The sequence below is a fragment of the Lampetra planeri genome, chromosome 5 (genome assembly GCF_965212315.1).
Source record: "Lampetra planeri chromosome 5, kcLamPlan1.2.h2, whole genome shotgun sequence".
NCBI lineage: Eukaryota > Metazoa > Chordata > Hyperoartia > Petromyzontiformes > Petromyzontidae > Lampetra > Lampetra planeri.
Genome location: NC_136111.1, coordinates 56,277 through 68,305, shown reverse-complemented (window position 1 = coordinate 68,305; position 12,029 = coordinate 56,277).

Genomic DNA, 12,029 nt, shown 5'->3' with positions numbered 1-12,029 from the left:
GTGCCAAAATTGTGCAAATGTTTCACAGGAAACAGAAGACCTACATGGGATGATGGCTCTGATAGTGATAGGGATGATACCGATGAGGAAATATGCGCTGTGTTATAATTTAGGGTGATTTTGAGCTGTAAAGAATCTGTGGTAGAATTGTAATTTTTGTTGGCAGCATTCCAAAACAAGGGGACAGTGTAGCATTTCGAGTCATTTCAGCCAACTTGGGCCAAAGTGTGCTTATATTTGTATCTTTCTGTGATTACACAGTACCTACTGAAAATTTTGATGTACAAAACATCACAGTTTTGCTCAATTTAAAATGTTTATGTTTAATTTTGCTTTGTGCCAATCCGTGAAGTTGAAGCATATTTTCTACAAATTTGCCATATTTCATGGGCTACATTCACACTTGAGTATATAATGCACCAAAACCTGTCTCAAGTGTTTAGGTACATGTATAAGTGTCAGTTTGAGAGATATTTGGTGTTGCTAAAATGTATATAAATAAAGTTACAAACAAAACCAGCAGCATAAGATTTTCGTTTTTCCCAATTCACAATTATATACATTTATGGATTTTGAAAAAAAACTGCAGGGTATTTTGCGGAGAACTTTTAACATAAAGTCGAAAATGGTTTTGTCTATGAAAAAATAAATTTATAAAGTAGTTCCCAGGTGTGGGAACGAAAATCATTTTCTTGCCACTTTTTCCTTGTTCACCTTACGGCCTACATCTGGAAAAGTGAATTTCATAATTAAAGGCAACATACCAACATGCCTGAAGAAAATACTACTTGCTATACCATATGGATCAGAACCATGGGCATTGACAAAATGGAACAAAAGCCCAGAGAAAGCAACACGGCTTAGAGGACATACACGTTAGTTACTTCATAGCGGCTGTTAAGAAAATAATGTGGTGCAAAAAGCTGGGAACGACACCATTTTTTATATAGCGACATGTTTTTAACAGAAATGTAACAATTTAGGTTTATACATGAGACATCAGAGATGGCCTGTGGATTTTTTAAAAAACAAAACTTTTTTTTACAATTTATTTAAGAATCAAAGTGTAATTGCAGCTCAAAATGATGTAAAGCAGTGTAAGTACATTAGGCTTATGGTGAAGGGGTGATTAGGGAATTAACTAAAATGTTTCGGAGCCAACTTCAGGTAGCTCCAGAATAAGCCACCATTATAGATACTTGGAAATTATGGGAAGGACCATACGTTTCAAGTGTTCCTTATACATGTGTAATAAAAGACTTTGACGACACACAGCTTGGTCTCCGTCTTATTCTTGTTATGCAGCTCACACTCCGCCGGTCCCGACTGTGGACCGGCTGTTCCACTGGCGCGCCCCGCGCGCTCTTTCCGTCAATTGCACTCCCGCACACCGCTGGCGCTGGAGACCTTCCACGGCTCGACGTGGTCCCACTTCGAGTCGATGCCAACTGCCACGAGCCTCTTCGGGATCCCCCTTATATTCCCCTCTCACGTCATCCCGTCTCCACCTTCCACCACGCCCTTTCCGAACCTTCCAGATTACGCCCTTCACTTAGCGCCCCTCCCGGCTCCGCCCCTAGGCTCCGCCCCTGATCATCCGGGCATCCGATTGGACCGGAGGTGGGCGGCGGACCTCCCCATACGCCCACCTTACTGGGCCCCGCCCCCAATACTCCGGGCCATCCGATTGGCCCAGAGCTGAGCGGCGAAACCTCGCTTACGCTCGCATTACACATGTGTAGTGAGTCCAACTGAATCGCAGACGTTGTTCCTTTTAGAAGCAACACATTTATTTGTAACACGTAACACAAAGGTGTAACTGCCCCTTCACTAGATACAGCCTAGGGTGGTGACCACACAGCTAACTACTCTAGATAGAGGAGTTACTGCTACGAAGGATCGAGCCCTCACTCAGGTCCGCAACCACGTGGCTGCCTTGTAGAGCTTCCAGCTTGTAGATTGCAGCGACCCTGCCCCCTCTTTGGGGGCCCCCCCCAGTCGATACCTCTGGTCACGTGTGCCGCGGGTTCACTCAGAGTGCCATGGCCCCTTGTGAACCCCGCACCGTGCCCGACACTCTCGCCCCCGAACCTCTGGGGGCTAGCACTGCACGTGGAGTGCAGTGGCATCCATCCCTGACAAGTCATGTCAGCCGGACCCCGCTAGGGCCGGTACTGCATGGATGGCTTCATGAACAGATCTTTGTTGGTAGCCAGTGGTTTTGCAGAGTACCTTCGTCTTGGATAAATACATTTCATGTGTGCCCACAGCGTTAAAACAATGATCAGCCACGGCAGAGGTGTTGGTCCTACTGTGTTTCAGATCCGCCTTGTGTTCGTGAACACGGTCTGAGACATGTCGCTTAGTTTTCCCAATGTAACTACTGCCGCAGGCACAGCTTAGTTTGTAGGCACCGGGGTATTGCATGTCAGGGATCACATCCTTCACAGATGGGATCAGATCACAAATTTTATGTACTATATTGAATCGGACCTGGATCTTGTGTTTGCTCATGATTTTGGAAATCTTTTTGGTGACACCTACTATGTATGGCAAGGTGATGGTTTTGATTGGGTCCTCAGGTGGTTCTCTCCCAACGGTTGGAGTGACAGCTTTACGGATTGTGCGATCCGAATATCCATTCATCTTGAGGGCTTGGTGTACGTGCTCCAGTTCACTGGCTAGGTGGTGATGGTCGGAAATGCAACGAGCCCTATGGTGTAGAGTTTTGATGAGGGAATTTTTGCCTCTTAGATTCACAAGGAAAGTGACTAAGGTATAACGTGTCGAATCGTCTCTTCCAATCACTAAATTTGTCCAGCCATGTGCTTGGTAAGCTATAAACTACAACATGTTTTATCAAAGGGAATGATACAGTGAGGAAAAAAAGTATTTGATCCCCTACTGATTTTGTACGTTTGCCCACTGACAAAGAAATGATCAGTCTAAAATTTTAATGGTAGGTTTATTTGAACAGTGAGAGAATAACAACAAAAACATCCAGAAAAACGCATGTCAAAAATGTTGTAAATTTGTTTGCATTTTAATGAGGAAAATAAGTATTGACCCCCTCTCAATCAGAAAGATTTCTAGCTCCCAGGTGTCTTTTATACAGGTAACGAGCTGAGATTAGGAGCACACTCTTAAAGGGAGTGCTCCTAATCTCAGCTTGTTACCTGTATAAAAGACACCTGTTCACAGAAGGAATCAATCCGATTCCAAACTCTCCACCATGGCCAAGACCAAAGAGCTCTCCAAGGATGTCAGGGGCAAGATTGTAGACCTACACAAGGCTGGAATGGGCTACAAGACCATCGCCAAGCAGCTTGGTGAGAAGGTGACAACAGTTGGTGCGATTATTCGCAAATGAAAGAAACACAAAAGAACTGTCAATCTCCCTCGGCCTGAGGCTCCATGCAAGATCTCACCTCGTGGAGTTGCAATGATCATGAGAAGGGTGAGGAATCAGCCCAGAACTACACGGGAGGATCTTGTCAATGATCTCAAGGCAGCTGGGACCATAGTCACCAAGAAAACAGTTGGTAACACACTACGCCGTGAAGGACTGAAATCCTGCAGCACCCGCAAGGTCCCCCTGCTCAAGAAAGCACATATACATGCCCGTCTGAAGTTTGCCAATGAACATCTAAATGATTCAGAGGACAACTGGGTGAAAGTGTTGTGGTCAGATGAGACCAAAATGGAGCTCTTTGGCATCAACTCAACTCGCCGTGTTTGGAGGAGGAGGAATGCTGCCTATGACCCCAAGAAACCCATCCCCACCGTCGAACATGGAGGTAGAAACATTATGCTTTGGAGGTGTTTTTCTGCTAAGGGGACAGGACAACTTCACCGCATCAAAGGGACGATGGACGGGGCCATGTACCGTCAAATCTTGGGTGAGAACCTCCTTCCCTCAGCCAGGGCATTGAAAATGGGTCGTGGATGAGTATTCCAGCATGACAATGACCCAAAACACACGGCCAAGGCAACAAAGGAGTGGCTCAAGAAGAAGCACATTAAGGTCCTGGAGTGGCCTAGCCAGTATCCAGACCTTAATCCCATAGAAAATCTGTGGAGGGAGCTAAAGGTTCGAGTTGCCAAACGTCAACCTCAAAACCTTAATGACTTGGAGAAGATCTGCAAAGAGTGGGACAAAATCCCTCCTGAGATGTGTGCAAACCTGGTGGCCAACTACAAGAAACGTCTGACCTCTGTGATTGCCAACAAGGGTTTTGCCACCAAGTACTAAGTCATGTTTAGTAGAGGGGTCAAATACTTATTTCCCTCATTAAAATGCAAATCAATTAATAAAAATTTTGACATGCATTTTTTTGGATTTTTTTGTTTTTATTCTGTCTTTCACTGTTCAAATAAACCTACCATTAAATTATAGACTAATCATTTCTTTGTCAGTGGGCAAACGTACAAAATCAGCAGGGGATCAAATACTTTTTTCCCTCACTGTATAACATATATATTTTTAAGATTCTACCGTGGTGTATAGCACGAAAGCTAATCGCGTTATTCGTCCTCCCTTGTGGCTGTACAGGAATAAATACTGAAGGAATTATTAACATGTTAACATTGTTAACATGAATTATTAACATGTTTGCCGCTGACGAAGTCATTTCCTTAACCACTTCCAGAGTGTTATTTTGCACGCTGTAGATAGATTAGGCAAGTGCCAACCATACTTGTGGAAAATGTTGTATTTTATATGGCATTATGATCATAAATAGAAATGCAATCGTCTGACTGCTGATTGGTTGGCTTCCACAAATATAAACTTAGCATTGTCTTAGATATATAATGGTATGTATCATATTTTTGACTTGTCGGCTTATCCTTTCGCCTGTCTGGCCTTGTTAAAATAAATACCTTGGCAATGGATATAATGTGTCTTTGTAGTGTTATTCCATTGCCTAAATCATGGTGTGGCTGTGGTGCGTTAAAACTGTGCTGCTGTGTACAATTAAACGTGCTTCTGGGAAATGTGAGGCGTTGCATACATGTTCCAGGTTTTATGCCACCATGAAGGATTGTGTGATGATATTCGTTTAAATTATAGGAAAATCTGGAAGATGGTTTAGTTTTAGGACTCTTAACATTTATTGTAATGCCCTTTATATCCTGAAGTGTACATGTCCTTTATGCCGTCATATATTTTAAGGAATAATAAGTAAGTCCTCATGATTAAGGCATCATTTCATGATTGTGGTATATTATTTCTGTGTAAAAATGTGATGAACATGTATGAATTAGATGAGCCTAGGAAGATGGTAATATCGTAATATCATTGGTTAGAATGTTTGTAGTTTTTTTGTATGCGTTGTTACACATTTCTTATCAACATATTTAAAACTATATGCACATGTATTCTTTGGTTCTTTTCGGTTAAGTCACGTCTAAAAATAAAATAAAATAATAAATTAAAATAACATTACGACGTTTCGATTGCAACACAAGCAATCATCATCAGGTATAAAAGAAATAGCAACAAAAAATCTAACTAGAAAACTATAGACAGACATACAAGCAGACAGACATCACAACGGCACACAGCGAGATGACACACATCGGCACAAAGAGAGGGGTCGTTTCTGTGACGGTCCCTTAAATATAGAGAGGGGGGCGGGGACGGAGAGAGGGAGGGGGCAGAGAGAATTAGCATATCAATGAGTGTACGGCCACGTACTCCTGTTGCAAGTAAGATGACAATGTGGAACGGGCACGCAAAATTGAAAATTGGAGACAGGCACACGATGTGTGTCATCTCGCTGTGTGCCGTTGTGATGTCTGCTTGTATGTCTGTCTATAGTTTTCTAGTTAGATTTTTTGTTGCTATTTCTTTTATACCTGATGATGATTGCTTGTGTTGCAATCGAAACGTCGTAATATGTTATTTTAATTTATTATTTTATTTTATTTTTAGACGTGACTTAACCGAAAAGAACCAAAGAATAATTCCTGCAGTCACGAAAGCTCCTAAATTATATGCACATGTATTTACTTTTACCAATAATATTAATAAGTTGTCATTTTATTCATGTAAAAGTAAAAAAAATACGTTAAATAATTCGATCTTTTAATTGGTTATTGTATATAAGATGTATATAAGTTTTATGGCATTGGACATTTGTGGCCATTTCTACATAAATTAAAGGTTAGTATTTCGTGTAAGAGCACTACATTTAATTTGTAAAAATCGAACGTAACTTATCATTGAATCTGGAAAGCAGGTCAATAGTGTATGGCTGGGTGGGGAACGAGGTGGGTGATCGACCGGTTGGGTGGATGGGTGGGGGTTGGATAGGTAGCCCAATGGCAGGCAGGTTGGCTGGATGTGATGGTAGCGATCTGGTGATGTGTTACATACATAGGGTATGTAGCTGGGACAAAGAGTGGCATGTTATACGGGTAGTGTTAGGTGCCTGTGTGGCAGTGCTGGCTGGGTGGCCGGCTTTGTAGCTGACAGGCTAGCTGGGTAGGTATGTAGCTAGGGGAGTACTCTCTGGTTTATTACACTAACTCCTGCAACAACATCCTACTGTGTTATCTTCCGAACACAGGTATGCTATGTTTAGTTTAAAGTCATCTTTAAAATGTCGGCATGGGTAAACATGCTGGCCTGCAACATCGTGTATAATGACACGACCATAATACCCTATGTTGTCTCTATTAAGAGTTATAGCCTTACCCACATCTTCTGCTGCCACCAGTCATTGTAATCAAATTGGCAGCTGGCCTTTTGCTTTCTCCAGGGCTACAGTGCTGTATTAAGGCAGCCACCACATTCCAGAAGAGCTTTACATAAACCTTGGTCTCTCAGGCAGTGCACTGTCACCTCCATTTGAGCTACATTGGCTTTGGGCATCACGGTGATTCATTATATGCCCAACCAAACCCATCAAACTCCAAAGGTAACACCAAAGCTGCAGATCGGAACCATACCATGATGCATTGTGAAGCACTACAGTTGTGGCCAAATGATGCCATCAGATACAAAAAGGTTGATTTTAAAATGAATTAAATGTAATATTTGCTAATGCAAATAATGCCTAGTGTATAATAAAACATTTTCACAATAAGTCGTTTGACTCTTTATGGTAGACCTATGTATAGTAAGCCTCTAAGGGAGACCGACTGGTTGACATCATCTTGCGTGAGTGTCTAGTGTTGGCTGAGCCACTGTGCCACAAAGCCTGCCAACATGTTTATTCCTTCCAGTAGGACTCTCGCTAGGATTTGTTTTAGTTTTATAGACCAGGGGGTGTCGGTGTGTAGAAAATCAGTTTGATATAAAACAAAACAAGCCTTATACCCTCCAGCCCACGATCTTAACCCTTACCTATTCCAACTCAACTCTCGATCATTTCCCTAAACCATTGGGTATATGCTGGGATATGACTGCCAGTCCACAACGCATGGGTGTGCGATCATTATTTCAGAAATTTCTAACAACGTAACATTTTACAAAATGGCATGGTGAAGGATCAAAATCATGACTGCTGTACAAAAACAATAAGTTATACTTTCATTACACAAAACTGAGTATTTACGTAAGGCTATGATAATTACCCGTAATTTTTTCTGATGAAATTTCATAAAGTTGTGTAATGGTAAACCACAGATCAAATCGCACAGTATTGTATTAACTGAATAAAGTTCCCATGATATGAGGTCCTAGCATTATCAAGTGGCATTTACATGTACAATTCCTGTATGTACTCCCATATTCTTGCAATTGTGTCTGTGTAATTTGCTTAAATTTTGAATATACATACACACATCATAGGACCTCCTTTGCCAGTACCAAAATATGAGAATAGGTTTTCCCCTTTTTTCTGGCAATATAACAGGTGTTAAGATGTTAAAACACCAAACTGAAACCTTTTACAAGGAGTTATGTCTGCATTAACAACACTTGTGGTCAGAATGCAAACAAAAAACATACTCTGATAATATATGCATTGTCTTTGAAACTGATTGTTTGCATTCTGACCACATGTATTGTGTCTGATAAACACATTTAGGGAATCCAATGTAGATACTTCTCACATTATTATTTTTATCACGGTTCATATCGGTTTTTACTTCTTGACCTTCGTGTCATTTGGTTGACATCACATTTTAAAGTTGTGATTTAGTGAATGATAGCACCTAAAAAAATCTAGCTGATCGCCACAGTATGCTAGTTGTTGCTACATTAGTTATATAGCGTGTGAAGGGCTGAACAGGTGCCAGTGAGCTATCCAGTTTTGTTGGCAAATAGCTCGTGCCCTGCATTAGTGGGGACGCTTATGAAATTCAAAACACATTTCAAGTTGCTCCTTACCTTGCACTAGGTTTCCAATAGCTATCAAGCATTGGCTTATGCCTTTGTTGGTTTTTCAAAGGTCAATTGTGAGACTTTCCCGGGTAAACAAGCACAACATTAATAATTGTGACTGGCACACTATCATTGCTCATTTTGCTGGGAGGATGATAGTCAAAGTGTTCCTAATGATTTTGTCAGATGCAATTGTGTGGATTATGGCCAGAATTAGAAAAAAAAATATCAAGAGATTTTATAAAACATGTAATTACAAGCATGGTCAAACAAGAACCGTGACTCAAAGTCGTTGCATGTGCGTGCCTATGCCAATGTGTGAATGGCATTACAGCAGATTCCCTTTCTGATAAAAAAAAAAGCATTTTTGTGCAGCATCAAATATAACATTAAGAGCAGTATTCTGCTAAATACATATATCAATGACAATATAGGTCTGATTGTGCATGTACATTCAATAACGAAAGCACAGGAGCCAGAATGTATTTCTGACTTGATCGTACATTCAGCTGGGTTTGATGACAGCTCAGGCGGTCATAGCTGGGTGACTTCACTGAGCAATGTTTGCAGCCACTTGATGTATTTAATACCTGGACCTGCAAGTCCCTCTTTAATGCTCAAATGTTGTGAGGGGACCACCCCAGACACTTGCCACTCATATGATGATGGCCTGGTCTGGAGGCCAGAGAGAGCTTCATACACTGCATGACAACAATGTCAACACTTGTGAAGATGAACATTGCTGCCTTCCTCCTTTCAACAGGTTCCATTTCTGAGCCTTTTGACAGTTAAAGGCGCAGGGGTGGCAACGGCGATGGGAGGGTATTTGGGGGCAAGATATATATAAGTATATATAGTTGTGGTTATATATGAATAAGTGCACATTTGCTGCTCAGCAGGAAATTATAGCACTAATTATACCGTCTTCAAACATATTCTTTGGGTCTTTCGGTAAAGTCACGTAGATAGGTTCATTTTTTTTTAACTACGACGTTTCGATCACAACACAAGCGCCCGTCATCAGGTGACAGTCATCAAGTGACAGTCGCTTGTGTTGCGATCAAAACGTCGCAGTTTATTATTTATTTATACCTATCTACATGACTTTACCGAAAGATCCAAAGAATATGAATCCCTGCAGTCACGAAAGCTTTAAGTCAAGTCTTCAAACAATTTATGCATTCCCGTGAAAAGCTACATAACAAATATATAAACTTTGTGAAAAGTATGGATTCACTGGTAAATATATGTAGTGGTTTAACGCGCACCAAGTGGGGTAATTGTAAACACGAGTGGGTTGTGGACAGTTGGGTCGTATCGGGACAAGCTGGTGTTGCTGGGGGCCAACGGTCAGACGGAGACGGCTCGTTAGGCAATTATAGGATGCAGGGCAGTGATTGGCTGTTTGTTGTTGTCAGGGGCAAGGTGGCGCCTCTTAAGTCTGGGAATGGGAGCAGGTGGCGGCGGGGGGGGGGGCGCGGGGCGTTGGGGGGACGCCGGTTAATTAATTGGAAATTAATAGGGACGGGGATAAATACGGGAGTGTCAGAGTGAGACGGGGAGTTGTGCTGGGAGCTGGACCGAGACGGTTGGAGCAGAGAAAGAAGAGATGAGAAGAAGTGTAGGGTAGCAGTAGAGTAGAAGAAGTATAGGGTAGCAGTAGAGACGGAGACGGCGAAGCTCAAAGCCGAGAAGCAGAGAGGAGAGTCGGGAGAGAGAGAGAGACGGAGAGAGAGAGGGAGGAACGGAGTGAGTGAGGCCGGTGGAGCGCGGCGAGCGAGCGGAGAACGCGCTGGAGAGGTGGCGAAATGTGCTGAGTTTGATCAAATAAAGTGACAACAGAAAAATAAGAAGTTGTCCGCGTAAAGTTCAGCACTACATATACAAGAGTTTAAGACTGTTAAATTAAATATATCCTAAACACATTTAATACAAGTTAATAATGTACAAGTGCATTTCAAATGACGTTTCAAAGTTAATGTTAATCTGTGAATTCATCTGAAGGTTAATAGACTTGTAAAGCTAGTTATAACGATATATTGTGTATTATTTGGGTTTTTCGGTAAAGCCATGTAGATAGAAAAAATAATAATGACGTTTCGATCCCAACACAAGCAATCGTCATCAGGTGAAAACAGAGGGGTAAAGCTGCTGAGGCAGGCTGTTTATAAAGGTTTAGAGATGGGCGCGGCAGCTAATGTTAATGGCGGAGAGGTCTCCGTAGCCTGCAGTAGTAGGTCGACACCAATCAAAGAGCTGTTTATAAAGGTTTAGAGATGGGTGGAGCAGCAAATGTTAATGTAGGAAAGGTCTCCGTAGCCTGCAGTAGGTCTACCCCAATAAAAGAGCTGTTTATAAAGGTTTAGAGATGCTTGTAAATGTGTGGACCAATCAGTTTCAAAGACAATGCATATGATTACGGAGACCTCTCCTACATTAACATTAGCTGCCGCGCCCATCTCTAAACCTTTATAAACAGCCTGCCTCAGCAGCTTTCTCCCTCTTTTTTCACCTGATGACGATTGCTTGAGTTGCCATGGAAACGTGATATTGTTATTATTTTTATTATGTTTTCTATCTACGTGGCTTTACCGAAAGACCCAAAGAGTATGAATTCCTGCAGTCACAAAAGCTATAAATCAAAAGATATGTGTATTTATTTCACTGGTCTGAATGTAATATACCTTATATAGAATTCAAGGAAAGCTGATTGTTGTATGTTTGTGATGCCTTCATGGAATTATTAGCCATTGTCTATCCACTGCTGCATGAAGGAAGACCTCCCCACCCGATCGTCATCACTCATGGTCCTACAATGCCACAATCCATCTCACTCCTCTACAGATGCTGCTCTGTTTGCTCCGCTTCCGAGGTGGTTATCCTATTGGGTACATTCGCTCCTTTGGCTGCCATTACTTCACCGCTCTCATCAGCCCTCCTAGCGATGTGTCCTGTCCCAGCCAACTTACTTTCTTGAACAAGTAATGCCTCTAAGTGTATTCTGTATCCTGATCCATGTGTTCCATTTTATCTGCGGGTAATTCCAAGCTTGCATCTCCCCATGCCCATTTGTGAAATTTTCAGCTGGTGTTCCATTTTACTTGTCAGTGCCCATATTTTTGATCCGTATGTTATCATGGTAATGTGCACTGATCGACGTTATTTTCCAGGCACATTGGTGTGCTGCTAAAAGCCTCCGAAAGAGCATATAATGCATGTTAATTGCAATTTCTCACAAGTGCCTGCCTGATTCAATATACAGTATTTCCAATTCAAACAAGTGAAATCATAAATGCCACGTTGTCATCTTATGCTTAAAGTTGCAAATTCAATGATGGGAGCATTCCCTTTGACATCATTTCCCGATTTAGGGATGGAGGGAACTTGTCTATACCTCCCCCTACTGGACATAACAATGGATGCAACTCACAGGTAGAGTGGAGTTGTCAAAAATGTACAATGCCCGCAAAGAATATTCCTGTCAACACAGAACAATGTTACGGCAATTCATGCAGTCATGGAAATGTAAGATGCAAGCCTTTAAAACAACGAACTTGCAGTTATATTCTCATCACCATATATATGTGCACATATTTTTCATGAAATTACTTAAATTATTGTGAAACCTGGTTTGCGCTAAACACTGGAATGACGACTCAATTCGACACACGTCATCTGGAAGAAACACAGACTGTAA